Source organism: Balaenoptera ricei, chromosome 1, assembly GCF_028023285.1.
Source record: "Balaenoptera ricei isolate mBalRic1 chromosome 1, mBalRic1.hap2, whole genome shotgun sequence".
In the NCBI taxonomy this organism is placed as follows: domain Eukaryota; kingdom Metazoa; phylum Chordata; class Mammalia; order Artiodactyla; family Balaenopteridae; genus Balaenoptera; species Balaenoptera ricei.
The window spans coordinates 155766142-155779895 of record NC_082639.1 but is presented as its reverse complement, the minus strand read 5'-3'; the positions used below and the strand labels follow the sequence as shown (position 1 = coordinate 155779895).

General features: G+C 37.3%; 1 pseudogene; it reads left to right on the top strand.

Annotated features, from left to right (window-relative positions):
- The first annotated feature begins 694 nt into the window (after positions 1 to 694).
- On the top strand, positions 695 to 871 carry LOC132355055 (U2 spliceosomal RNA; annotated as a pseudogene).
- The last annotated feature ends 12883 nt before the right edge of the window (positions 872 to 13754 follow it).

Sequence of the window (13754 nt, the reverse complement as noted above, 5' to 3'; positions counted from 1 at the left end):
CTATAAATTTTATAGTTTTAGTATTTATATTTAAGTCTGCCCTTTCTGTCATTTCCAGAACTGCTTCTATTGATTGATTTTTCTCTTTATTATAGGTCACATATATTCCCTGTTTTTTGTTTGTTTGTTTGTTTATTTCTTTGTTTTTTACTGGATACTTGACATTGTAAATGTTACATTTTTGAATACTGAATTTTGTTGCTTTCTTTTAAAGAATGTTGAGTTTAGTTTAGGCAGGCAGTTAAATTATGTGAAATCCTCTTAAACCTATAAATTTTGTTAAGGTGTGTCTAGAATAGCTTTCAATCTATATCTATTTTATTCCTACTATTAAAATGTGAACTTTCTAAGTTCTCTCTAATTTGGCTGGTTAGAACTTGAGCATATCCTATTCTCTCTGGGAATTATTCAGCTTGTAGCCCCCCATTACACATTTTTTTTTCCCCCATGACATTTGTACAGCGCTCAGCCTTACCTTATCCAACAAGTGCATACTTAATATTCAGCAACCTGTTCAAAAGAACTTTCATACTGGTTTCTAGAGTTCTTAATCTGTGTAATTCCTTCCACTCTCTGGTACTCTGGATTAAACCTTATCCTCACAAAACCCTGATTGCTGTACCTTCAACTTAGCAAGACGGTTGTACTCTGCACCTGTTCCCATCTCTGCATTGTGTTCTAAAAATTGCCCCCAATTGCTTCTCAGCCTCTTGGCTAAGATCAAGTGTAGTATCTGTTCTTATCAGTAAAAATTGCCCCCAAGCAGAAAGTCAAGGCAATTGTAGAGCTCACCTAGTTTGTTTCCCTTCCCGCATAGTTCTCTACTGCTTTTTACAGTTATTTCATATATTTTTTGAGTTTTCTATCCTTTTACGCCAGGAGGGCAAGTCGCGGACTAGTGACTGTATCATGGTTGGAAACAAAAGTTACTTCACTTGGATTTTAATTTGTTCACATTTCTGATGTTATTTGTTGACTGGCAGTGTCTATGACTTCTCTTTTGGAAACCTTTTCTGAAATTTCCTCCCCAGTCCTGCCAGAAAAAGAGGTTAAATAGGGTATACAATTACGTCCAAAAAAAAAAAAAATTAGGATACACTTTGACTAGAGTGATTGATAAACTTTAATTCCAAGAAATAGAAAATAGTAACCACACTTTTAGGAATCCAGAACAATATTTCAGTGTAGGGAATAGAGACTGGCCAGCTCTGTGTTAAATACCATAAAGTTCGGCAAAAGCTGCCTTAGTTGCTGTCAGCTTCTTGGCTTTTCTGACACACCTCTACCCACTAACACAGGGACCCAGTAGTCTCTGACTCTTCTCATCTTTCTGGTTCAAAATGTGTTATCTAGTAAATGTAAAATAAAATTTTTATGAGATGCTAATGACTCATAAAACTCAATATGCTATTCTAAAAATTTTAGAAAATCTAAAACCTTAAATTGAAAGAATGAATTACTAATAGTGGGAATTCAGTCCTCTGTCAAAGGGGTGGAAAAGAATATGGAAAGATTAGATCTCTCCTAGCATACCTTATATAGACTATGATGGAGGCCACTCTACCTACATCCCACCAGAGCTAGGATAGGAGGGACAAAATAAGCATTCTAACAAAGATTTAAGAAGAAACAAAAAGCGCCTACCATTTCACGTCTTCCATCACCACACAGTCTGCAAAGCATGGCCTAGCCTTGCAATAACCTCCACTCCACCCCTCCCCCACCCGTTAGCTGGAGCCAGTGAATTATGGTGAAAGGCAGAAGCCCTCCAGCCTCTAGGGTGGAAATGACTTTAATTTCATCAGAGCCCTGGAGAAAAGACTATTAAAAGAGTTAATGGAACAAACTTCTGAATAGATGGGTCAGGCTGTGACAAACCAAAGTCTTTTTTTTGATTTAAGAAGGAAAAAGGAAAAAGAAAGCTGGAGATACAGACCTTGTAGCTCTGATGGCCTCTGAGTCCCCTATCAAATCAATCCTAAATGCAGTAGAGTCCTGATAATTTAATGAAGAACTCAGAGGTGATGTGGTGAATTTGTTCACAAAGTTGAAATGGGGAAGAGATACAGTCCACTACAAGGACTGTTCCCCGCCATTGTTTTCTGAATTACAACTGGGGGCAGAATGTAGGATTACTCTATTTTAAAATGTTGACATCAGAATACAGGTTGTTGGAGTTTCAAAATATCATAGTTAGAAAGTTCTCCTTAAAGTACAAATGTGTATAAGAATAAAATTGGACTGTGGTTTAGCAAATAAAATAATTAGGGTAAACAAGAAGTGAGAGAGGTATAAAAGGAAAATGTTAGAGTACGGTTGGCAATGAAAATATGCCCACAAAGTGAATTTTCCCAGTCACTCCAGGAGAAATAGTGAAATTATCATATTGTGATGGCTAAGATTTGCTAAACTCTCTGGGATATTTGTAGATTCAGTTTTTAGTCAGCAGAGATAAAAAGGAGTATTTTTTTTTTTTTTTTTTGGCCATGCTTATTCTGAAAATATCTATCAAAAGATACACACTTCGGAGAATAGAAAATTTCCCATAGAATTTTCTTTTCTAGTGATCCCAAATGTAGATCTTCAAGATCTTCAGTATCCTTGGAAACAATGATGTAAGTAGCCACACATCCCTGGAGGTCACTATAATAATTCATTGGACAGAGTTACGCTATCTAAGCTACCTCTGTGGGCCCCAGGTTTGAGAAACTGCATCTTTAGAAATCCTTTGACTCCTCTTGAAGGATTGGCATCCAAAGCCCCTTTGTGAGTGAAGGGGCTCATTCCAGGGAGATGGAAAACCACCAATACTGGGCTTCTGGCACTCTTAAAAATTACTGGACTAATGTCAAAATATTACAGAGTAATACCCAGTATCCCAAGTCAACTCCACTTACTGTGCGTCATCTGATTGCCTTAAATGAAGTAGGAAGGTGAGGTTAAATACCATATACTGAGTACCTAGTAGGTATCAGGCACCCTGCATACTCCATCTAGAGAAGACATTTTTGTTTAATGGTGACTATAGTTGATGATACTGTTTGGACAAATGAAATTTGTGAAGAGAGTAGAATTTAAGTGTTCTCACACACACACACACACACACAAAGTAAACACGTAAGGTGATGGATGCTAATTAACTCAGTTATGGGAATTATTTCACCATGTACACAAATATCACATCATCATATTGTACCCGTTAAATTTATTACAGTTTGTCAATTATACCTCAAAAAAGCTGAAAAAATGAAGACATTTTTGTTTTAGAACACCTGTACTCATTTCCCCTTCCAATTGTATCCCATTTTTCTTCATTAGAATACTGCTTCCACTGAAAAGGTATTAGAATACCTCAGGTACACACTGCTATATTTAAAATAGATAACCAACAAGGACCTACTGTATAGCACAGGGAACTCTGCTCAATATTATGTAATAACCCAAATGGGAAAAGAATTTGAAAAAGAATAGATACATGTATATAACTGAATCACTTTGCTGTACACCTGAAATTAACAGTTAACAGCATTGTTAATCAATGACGTTCCAATATAAAATAAAAATTAAAAAAAAAACAAAAACAAAAAAAAGAACTGTAATACACGTGGACCTATGCGATAGGATTCCAGGGCATGAGGTACATATTATCTAATGGAGTGGCCACAAGAAACAGATGCCTGCCTTTCTGGTTCCCTGTTCAAAACCTCACTGTTCTAACAAGGATCCCAAAGAACTCTGTAAGCTGATATAAGCTGATACTCAGAGGCTGGCCCTCACCCTGTGTTGATTATGGACTTATGGTTTCAAACTTTCTGATTCAAAATTAAACACCAAATGACCATAATCCAAAAAAAAAAAAAAAAAGAATACTTCACTGAAGACAGTCTTGACAAGAAACTGTAATCAAATGTGCTCCTTACTACTGAACAAGAAGTGGCCTTTGACCCAACCTAGGCCAATTAGATGTTTCTTCTGTGATATTTCGAACACCATCAGAGAGTCAAAGAAGTTCTATCCCATTTGATTGAGCATGGCAGGACTAGAGTTGCTGTTATAAAATTACTGCTATCTTTTCTGCTTCTGAGCCTCCAGAACTGCTTTGGTTCGACCCCATTTCCATGCCTGATTCTTCAGGTTCTCATGGATATTGTCAAGCACCAATATCCTTCCAATAAACTACTTTGCTTAATTTACCCAAAGCTGATTTCCTTTGCTCAAAATCAAAGAGTCCTTAAGGATATACTACCTCACTTAACACACAGTTCTAAGATATTATGGTTGTGACCATTTCACAGTGGAGAAAAGTTTGGCACAGAAAGATTCAATGACATGCCCAGAATCCCACAGCTAGTAAGACTGACAGAGTATGGACCCAAATCTGGGTGTGTCTGATCCTGAGTTTCAAATTGTTAACCTACATTATACTGATTTCCATCTGTAATTTTCAAACTGCATTCCCAGAGAGCCTCGATGTTCCACATGCTGATCCAAGATTTTTCACTGCTGAAATTGAATAATGGCAGCCGTGTCAATTTAGAGGAAGTAATAACTTAATGGATAGAATGTTTTCAACTTTAAATTTTCCTTCCATAAATTTTTCTTAAACCTTTGGTGGTTTCTACTGCTTGTCTGTGAGGCAGACAGCAAAACAAATGAACAAGCAGCCAATGAATATTAATGGCAAAAGTCTGAAACAACAGATGATGCCTCCCTCAAGAGCTTGTTGTTTGCATGCACGTGTGTTGTGATTTTATGTTGCATACCTATAATATAGTCATTTTCTGCTAGGAAAATTGTTCCTAGTTCAAATGCTAGAATTAAATACATACATATTTCATAGTATTATGCAAAGAGCACCATGATTTTCAAGCTGTCTGCCACCTCAAATTTTTCTTTTTTTAAATTGCCTCAAGTAAGCCTGAGACAATGGCAGCCAAACATTTTGGGAGGTATAAGTCATATCACCTTTAGGCAAATCAGCCCTTTATCTACATCCAAAGCCACCATATTTTGAGGATAAGGGCTTTGGCACTTACTGGATTCTACAAGAATAATGTCATTTGTCAGCCTAAATGCAAGACCCAGAATCAGTTTAAGGGACTTGAAATCTCATTTTGATTCTTGGCCTGGACACCAGCTAAAATGCCTTGGGCCTTGAGAAAGGCCAAGTTATGGTGTATTTATTGGCCATGACTGCAGATCTGGTTAACTTGATGGGAATTTATAGAAAAAGGGATGAAGCAAAGCCAGATGTGCTTTTGGCTATGGATGCATCAGGCTAATAAGACACAGGATAGTAGCCTGGCCTTAAGTAAGAATAGCACCCCAAGAAAACTTTCCAGGGTTTAAGGATTAATATAATGAGAGTAGAATTTGGACCCCTGGGTCTTCTTCCTAGCTTCTCCTACAACAAGATCAGCTATTTCCCATTTTCCCGTTTTTACCCTCAAAACACCTCTCTTCCATAATTTATACTGCTTCTGAAATTTCCTGGTCTCCAAGAAGCCAGACTAAAATAAAATTATTTAAAATTTACTTTGGGCCAACAGTGACAGAAGGGATAAGATATATACTAATGATCAAAACATAGGTGATCCTACACATGTAAAGTTTACTGTCTAGCAAAATAAAACTTCCAGATTCCCCAGAAGATGAGCTATCTACTACCCTTCCTATCCTGAATATAAAACTTTGACCATTTTTACTTGCGCCTTCTTTAGCATATGGGTATAATATATAAATATTGTATTAGTCTATTGACTCCGTGTGCTAATTGGAGTCAACATGAATTGGTATTGCCTTTCCAATGTCTGTACAAGTATAGTCTCCAACCAAAATCTCCTAGATTGTAACATTGGATCTCATCAATTTAGATGAAGTAAATTTTCAAATAAATACATAGGTAGTGAAGCTTCAGGTAGGAACCCATGTATCATGCTCCCTTGGTGAGTCATTCCCTTAAAGAGGCAAGGCTGCTTCTCATCTTTCCTTCAACGAATCTGTATCTGTTTCCATATGATCTGAATGTTTCTCTATTTCCAGGCTCATACCACCTAAAGAATTTAAAAACTACTGTGACACCTAGAGATGGCAGGGGAGACCTTCCATCCTTCATTATTGATCCTTATTACCACATGTCACCAGGCAGTGCACTGGGCTCGTTTTGTTGACTTCCATCAACCATTTATATTGAGATATAATCCTGGGTCCTAAAAAAGAGGAATATTTTATGCCCCAAGTGAGTGATTCACACTCAACACTATGTTGATGTATTTTATGGGATGTAAAAATCTCTGTTCCGGTGATCTCAGCTCCATCAGCATAATTTTCTTCCACATGGCACAGGTAAATCATGGTTAAATATTGAGTCATTTATCAACGAATGCATTGTAAGCCAGATCTCATAAAATCTCAGAAATAGATTGTGCTAAAAAAGCAGCTAGCAACCAACTATGATTTTTGAATTTTCCCTTCCATAATCTGTTCCTCATTTAGAGAGAAAACACTAAGGAAATTAAAAATTAGTAAGCTTTACTCCTTTATTGGTAACAATATAAAAGTATAATGATTTTCTTTAGAATAAAAATATTATTTGGGGGCTTTATAAGAGAGGGAAAATTTGAAAACTCTGTGCTCCTAGAAGACGAATTGTCATTCTCTGTGAAAGCAACGCATTTCAGAAAGTATACACGCATCTTAGGTTCCCCATGCTTAAACTTAAATCCACAGGGATAGCACATGGAATAAAAAAAGTTTATGATTGGATGAAGGGGTTTAGTGACGACAGGGGAAGTCAACCTTTTTTAAAAAATATCTTTATGGGAGTATAATTTCTTTACAAGGTTGTGTTAGTTTCTGCTGTACACAAAGTGAATCAGCTTTGTGATATAACCCCATATCCCCTCGCTCTTGAGCCTCCCTCCCAAGCTCCCTATCCCACCCCTTTAAGTCATCACAAAGTATGGAGCTGATCTCCCTGTGCTATACAGAAGCTTCCCACTAGTCATCCATTTTATATTTGGTAATGTATATATGTCAGTGTTACTCTCTCACTTCGTCCCAGCTTCCCCTCCCCACGCCCCCATGTCCTCAAGTCCATTCTCTACATCTGTGTCTTTATTCCTGCCTTGCCACTAGGTTCATCAGTACCATTTTTTAGATTCCATATATGTGCATTAGCATATGGTATTTGTTTTTATTTTTCTTACTTACTTCACTCTGTATGACAGACTCTAGGTCCACCCACCTCATTACAAATAACTGAATTTTGTTCCTTTTCATGGCTGAGTAATATTCCATTGTATATATGTGTAACATCTTCTTTATCCATTCATCTGTTGATGGATATTTATGTTGCTTCCATGTCCTGGCTGTTGTAAATAGTGCTTCAATGAATATTGTGGTACATGTATCTTTTGGAATTATGGTTTTCTCAGGGTATACGACCAGTAGTGGGACTGCTGGGTCATATGGCAGCTCTATTTTTAGTTTTTTAAGGAACCTCCATACTCTTCTGCATAGTGGCTGTATCAATTTACATTCCCATCAACAGTGCAAGAGGGTTCCCTTTTCTCCACACCCTCTCCAGCATTTATTGTTTGCAGATTTTTTTTTTTTTTTTTTTAATTTTTTTTGTTTATTTTTTTATATTTCTGGCTGTGTTGGGTCTTCGTTTCTGTGAGAGGGCTTTCTCTAGTTGCGGCAAGCGGGGGCCACTCTTCATCGCGGTGCGCGGGCCTCTCACCATCGCGGCCTCTCCCGTTGCGGAGCACAGGCTCCAGACGCGCAGGCTCAGCAATTATGGCTCACAGGCCCAGCTGCTCCGCAGCATGTGGGATCTTCCCAGACCAGGGCTCGAACCCGTGTCCCCTGCATCGGCAGGGGGACTCTCAACCACTGCGCCACCAGGGAAGCCCTGTTTGCAGATTTTTTTGATGATGGACATTCTGGATGTGATATGATACCTCATTGTGCTTTTGATTTGCATTTCTCTGATGATTATTGATGCTGAGCATCTTTTCATGCGTTTGTTGGCCATCTGCATGTCTTCTTTGGAGAAATGTCTATTTAGGTCTTCCATCCATTTTTGGATTGGGTTGTTTGTTTTTTGATATTGAGCTGCATGAGCGGCTTGTATATTTTGGAGATTAATCCTTTGTCAGTTACTTTGTTTGGAAATATTTTCTCCCATTCTGAGGGTTGTCTTTTCATCTTGTCTTTGGTTTCCTTTGCTGTGCCAAAGCTTTTAAGTTTCATTAGGTCGCATTTGTTTATTTTTTATTTTATTTCCATGATTCTAAGAGGTGGATCAAAAAAGATCTTGCTGTGATTCATGTCAAAGAGTGTTCGCCTGTTTTCCTCTAAGAGTTTTATAGTGTCTGGCCTTGCATTTATGTCTTTAATCCATTTTGAGTTTATTTTTGTGTATGCTGTTAGGAAGTGTTATAATTTCATTCTTTTACTTGTAGCAGTCCAGTTTTCCCAGATCCACTTATTGAAGAGGCTGTCTTTTCTCCACTGTATATTCTTGCCTCTTTTGTCAAAGATAATGTGACCATATGTTCATGGCTTTATCTCTGGGCTTTCTATCCTGTTCCATTGATTGATATTTCTGTTTTTGTGCCAGTACCATACTGTCTTGATTACTGTAGCTTTGTAGTATAGTCTGAAGTCAGGGAGACTGATTCCTCCAGCTCCATTTTTCTTTCTCAAGGTTGCTTTGGCTATTTGGGGTCTTTTGTGTTTCCATACAAATTGTAAAATTTCTTGTTCTAGTTCTGTGAAAAATGCCATTGGTAATTTGATAGGGATTGCATTGAATCTGTAGATTGCTTTGGGTAGTATAGTCATTTTCACAATGTTGATTCTTCCAATCCAAGAACATGGTATATCTCTCCATCTGTTTGTATCATGTTTAATTTCTTTCACCATTGTCTTATAGTTTTCTGCATACAGATCTTTTGCCTCTTAGGTAGGTTTATTTCTAGGTATTTTATGTTTTTTGTTGCAATGGTAAATGAGAGTGTTTTCTTAATTTCTCTTTCTGATTTTTCATTGTTAGTGTATAGGAATGCAAGAGATTTCTGTGCATTAATTTTGTATCCTGCTACTTTACCAAGTTCACTGATTAGCTCTAGTAGTTTTCTGGTGGCATCTTTAGGATCTTCATGTCATCTGCAAACAGTGACAGTTTTACTTCTTCCTTTGCAATTTGTATTCTTTTAATTTCTTTTTCTTCTCTGATTGCCATCACTAGGACTTCCAAATCTATGTTGAATAATAGTAGTGAGAGTGGGCACCCTTGTCTTGCTCCTGATCTTAGAGGAAACACTTTCAGTTTTTCACCATTGAGAATGATGTTGGCTGTGGCTTTGTCATATATGGCCTTTATTATATTGAGGTAGGTTCACTCTATGCCCACTTTCTGGAGAGGTTTTATCATAAATGGGTGTTGAATTTTGTCAAAAGCTTTTTCTGCATCTATTGAGATGATCATATGGTTTTTATCCTTCAGTTTGTTAATATGGTGTGTGTCACATTGATTGATTTGCATATATTGAAGAATCCTTGCATTCCTGGGATAAACCCCACTTGATCATGGTGTATGATCCTTTTAATGTGCCGTTGGATTCTGTTTGCTAGTATTTTGTTGAGGATTTTTGTGTCTATGTTCATCAGTGATATTGGCCTGTAATTTTCCTTTTTTGTGACATCATTGTCTGGTTTTGGTATCAGGGTGATGGTGACCTCATAGAATGAGTTTGGGAGTGTTCCTCCCTCTGCAATATTTTGGAAGAGTTTGAGAAGGATAGGTGTTAACTCTTCTCTAAATGTTTGACAGAATTCACCTGTGAAGCCATCTGGCCCTGGGCTTTTGTTTGTTGGAAGATTTTTAATCACAGTTTCAATTTCAGTGCTTGTGATTGGTCTGTTCATATTTTCTTTTTCTTCCTGGTTCAGTCTTGGAAGGTTGTACTTTACTAAGAATTTGTCCATTTCTTCCACGTTGTCCATTTTATTTACATATGGTTGCTTGTAGTAGTCGCTCATGATCTTTTGTATTTCTGCAGTGTCAGTGGTTACTTCTCCTTTTTCATTTCTAATTCTGTTGATTTGAGTCTTCTCACTTTTTTTCCTGATGTGTATGGCTAATGGTTTAACAATTTTGTTTATCTTCTCAAAGAACCAGCTTTTAGTTTTATTGATCCTCACCATTGTTTCCTTCATTGCTTTTTCATTTATTTCTGATCTGATCTTTATGATTTCTCTCCTTCTGCAAACTTTAGGTTTTTTGTTCTTCTTTCTCTCATTACTTTCAGTGTAAGGTTAGGTTGTTTATTTGAGATTTTTCTTGTTTCTTGAGGTAGGATTGTATTGCTAAACTTCCCTCTTAAAACTGCTTTTGCATCCCAGAGGTTTTGGGTCATCCTGTTTTCATTGTCATTTGTTTCTATGTATTTTTTCATTTCCTCTTTGATTTCCTCATTGATCTCTTTGTTGTTTAATAGCGTACTGTTTAGCTTCCATATGTGTATTTTTTACAGTTTTTTTTTTTTTCCTGTAACTGATATCTAGTCTCATAGTGTTGTGGTTGGAAAAGATGCTTGATACAATTTCAATTTTCTTAAATTTACCAAGGCTTGATTTGTGACCCAAGATATGATCTATCATGGAGAATATTCCGTGTGCACTTGAGAAGAAAGTGTATTCTGTTGTTTTTGGATGGAATGTCCTAATATTAATGTCCTAAATATTAGCTAAGTACATCTGGTCTCATGTGTCATTTAAAGCTTGTGTTTCCTTATTTATTTTCATTTTGGATGATCTGTCCATTGGTGTAAGTGGAGTGTTAAAGCCCCCTACTATGCTTGTGTTACTGTTGATTTCCCCTTTTATGGCTGTTAGCATTTACCTATGTACTGAGGTGCTCCTATGTTTGGTGCATAGATATTTACAATTGTTATATCTTCATCTTGAATTGATCTCTTGATCATTATATAGTGTCCTTCCTTGTCTTTTGTAATAGTCTTTACTTTTAAGTCTATTTTGTCTGATATGAGTATTGTTACTCCAGGTTTCTTTTGATTTCCATTTGCATGGAATATCTTTTTCCATCCCCTCACTTTCAGTCTGTATGTGTCCCTAGGTCTGAAGTGGGTCTCTTGTAGACAGCATATATACAGGTCTTGTTTTTATATCCATTCAGCCAGTCTATGTCTTTTGGTTGGAGCGTTTAATCCATTTACATTTAAGGTAATTATTATTTTTTTTAAAGGAATTCCTTTATTTTTATTATTTATTTATTTATTTTTGGCTGTGTTGGGTCTTCGTTTCTGTGCGAGGGCTTTCTCTAGTTGTGGCAAACGGGGGCCACTCTTCATCGCAGTGCGCCGGCCTCTCATTATCGCGGCCTCTCTTTTTGCGGAGCACAGGCTCCAGACGCGCGGGCTCAGTAGTTGTGGCTCACGGGCCTAGTTGCTCTGCGGCATGGGGGATCTTCCCAGACCAGGACTCGAACCCGTGTGCCCTGCATTGGCAGGCAGATTCTCAACCACTGCGCCACCAGGGAAGCCCCCTAAGGTAATTATTGATATGTTTGTTCCTATTACCATTTTCCTAATTGTTTTGCGTTTGTTTTTGTAAGTCTTTTCCTTCTCTTGTGTTTCCTGCCTAGAGAATTTCCTTTAGCATGTGTTGTAAAACTGGTTTAGTGGTGCTGAATCCTATTAACTTAAGCTTGTCTGTAAAGCTTTTGATTTCTCCATTGAATCTGAATGAGATCCTTGCTGGCTAGAGTACTCTTGTTTGTATTTTTTTCCCTTTCATCACTTTAATTATATTTTGACACTCCCTTTTGGCCTGTTTAGTTTCTGCTGGAAGATCAGCTGTTATCCTTATGGGGATCACCTTGTATGTTATTTGCTGCTTTTCCTTTGTTGCTTTTAATATTTTTCTTTGTGTTTAATTTTTGTTAGTTTGATTCATATGTGTCTCAACATGTTTCTCCTTCAGTTTATCCTGTATTGGACTCTCTGCACTTCCTGGACCTGATTGACTATTTCCTTTCCCATGTTGGGAAATTCTTTAACTATAATCTCTTCAGATATTTTCTTAAACCCCTTCTTTTTTTCTTCTTCTTCTGGGATGCCTATAATTTGAATGTTGGTGTGCTTAATGTTGTCCCAGAGGTCTCTGAGACTGTCCTCCATTCTTTTCATTCTTTTTTCTTTATTCTGCTCTGTGGCAGTTATTTCCACCATTCTATCTTCCAGTTCACTTATCCGTTCTTCTGCCTCAGTTACTCTGCTATTGATTCCTTCTAGAGTATTTTTAATTTCAGTTATTGTGTTGTTCATTACTGTTTGTTTCCTCTTTAGTTCTTCTAGGTCCTTGTTAAACATTTCTTGTATTTTCTCTATTCTATTTCCAAGATTTTGGATCATCTTTACTATCATTACTCTGAATTCTTTTTCAGGTAGTTTGCCTATTTCCTCTTCATTTATTTCATCTTGTGGGTTTTTATCTTGCTCCTTTGCCTGTAAGATATTTCTCTGTCTTCTCATTTTGTCTAATTTACAGTATTTGTGGCCTCCTTTCCCTAGGCTGCAGGGTCATAGTTCCTCTTGCTTCTGTTCTCTGCCCCCAGTGGTGGAGTTGGTCCAGTGTCTTGTGTAGGTTTCCCCCTGGGAGGGACTGGTGCCTGCATTCTGGTGGGTGGAGCTGAGTCTTTTCCTTCCAATGAGTAGGGCTGTGTGAGGTTGTGTGTTTTGGGGTGTCTGTGAACTCAGTATGACTTTAGGTAGTCTGTATGCTGATGGGTGGGTTTGTGTGCCTGTCTTGTTTGTTGTTTGCTGTGAGGTGTCCAGTCCTGAAAGCTGTTGGCAGTTGGGTGGAGTTGGGTGTTGGATTCAGATAGAGGCCTCTGTGAGAGCTCTCAGCAGTTAATCTTCCCTGGGGCTGGGAATTCGCTACTGGTCCAGCATCCTGGACTCGGTGCTCCCACCCCAGAGCCTTAGGCTCGACTTCTGGTTGAGGGACCAAGACCCTGCAAGTCACTCTTCCCAGCAATAAAGGGTGGGGGGGGGGCACGAAAAAGACTAACAAAACCCCAGACAAATGATAAAAATTAAAATCAAACAGAAACAGAAACAAGGAAACATGCACACACACAAAAGAAACAAAAACAGAACCAAATAAATTAAAAAGCAAGAGAACAACCAGACAAACAAAAGAAACCAAGAACGAAATCAAACAATTAAGAAGAAAGCTGACAAAAACACAAAACCAAAAAACAAAACCAAAGCAGAGTGCCAACTGAAGAATGAAGCAAAGAAACAAAATGAACTGACAAAAAAGATTAAAAAAAAAAAAAACAGGGGAAAAGGGGAAAGAAGATAGAGAGACAGAAAAGCAACATAGAAACAGAAATATTAAAAAAAAATAGAAAATATATTTTAAAAAAAAGACAAACAAAACACCAGAGATATGGTAAAAACAAAATCAAACAAACAAAGACAGAAACTAGGAAACACACATACCTGTAAATGAAACAAAAAAAGAGCCAAATAAAACAAGAAGCAAGAGAACAACCAGACAAATAGAAGAACTCAAAAATGAAATCAGACAATTTGGATTAAAACTAACAAAAACACATAACCTAAAAACAAAACCAAAGCAGTTTGCCAACTGAGGAATAAAGCAAAGAAACAGAACAAACCAATAAAAATGATTAGAAAAATAATAAAATAAAATAA